General features: G+C 40.0%; 1 protein-coding gene across 3 annotated transcripts in view; it reads left to right on the top strand.

The window, feature by feature from the left end:
- PHRF1 (PHD and ring finger domains 1) overlaps window positions 1-911 on the top strand; it is a 75,972-nt gene that overhangs the window by 51,334 nt on the left and 23,727 nt on the right. The gene's annotated exons all lie outside the window — the stretch shown is intronic.

The raw sequence follows: 911 nt of genomic DNA, 5'->3' as shown, positions 1-911 counted from the left end.
GCCCAATCCCTAACCTCTACTGCTACCTGATTTCGACCCCTAGCCCTGACTGGCACTCTCTGCACTGCTGCTGACTCCAAGCTGCAGCAGCAGCAGCCCCAGGAAGGAGCCTGAGTGCTGATTCTCAAATCCAAGATGAAGCTTGCTTTTTTCCCTATGTCAACTGAGTGGAAAAAAACCTTGTCTTGGATTTGAGTAAATATGGTAAATAGGAAAATCACAATCTATATAAAGAGCTAGATTAACAGGTAAAGAATGTGCTAAATATTCACAGAAGTGTGCTTAAACTGCCATAGAAATTATACAAATTTTTATTGTTTAGTTTTCAGTTGTGTGCATTATTATCCACTTGCCCAAGCAATTATGTCTTTATGTCTGAAGTTTAGTTTTTGCAACCGTGCTATTTAAAAATTAGCATTGGCAGCTGGCCATATAGCGATGTGCACTTAAGTTTGGCTTATACTAGAAATGACTTCCTATGTTTGGTTTATTTACATGTAAGTGACAGAAGTTTGTAAGGACAGTTCTCTAACAGTTGTGCTCAAACGTTACAGTTAAGACCAGAGGAACCGGCTGGTTAGCTGGCAGATCAGAACAAATGCACAAAAAGCAGCAACTAACCATTACGAATAAAGTGAATAGAAAAAGCATTATTGAATATTTCCTTCTTGTGGTAGAGTCCAGGTGCTATCTGTTATGCTACTCTTTCATGCAAGAGCACATCTGGGTTTGAGAATGGAGAAGACATGGTCACAGCTGGGTTTAAAGTTGGCAGAAGTAATAGTTTGTTTCATCTAAGCAAAATGATCACTTAAGCTAGACACAGGACACCTAGCTCAAATGTAGCTTTACCCCAGTATTACCCTGGGATAACGTCCTGGGATTTGCTTGAGAAGCATCTATGGATGCAA

The sequence above is a fragment of the Gavialis gangeticus genome, unplaced genomic scaffold (genome assembly GCF_001723915.1).
Source record: "Gavialis gangeticus isolate Ggan-Ray unplaced genomic scaffold, GavGan_comp1, whole genome shotgun sequence".
NCBI classification, from domain to species: domain Eukaryota; kingdom Metazoa; phylum Chordata; order Crocodylia; family Gavialidae; genus Gavialis; species Gavialis gangeticus.
The sequence above is the reverse complement of the archived record's forward strand: the minus strand, read 5'-3'. Positions and strand labels throughout refer to the sequence as shown.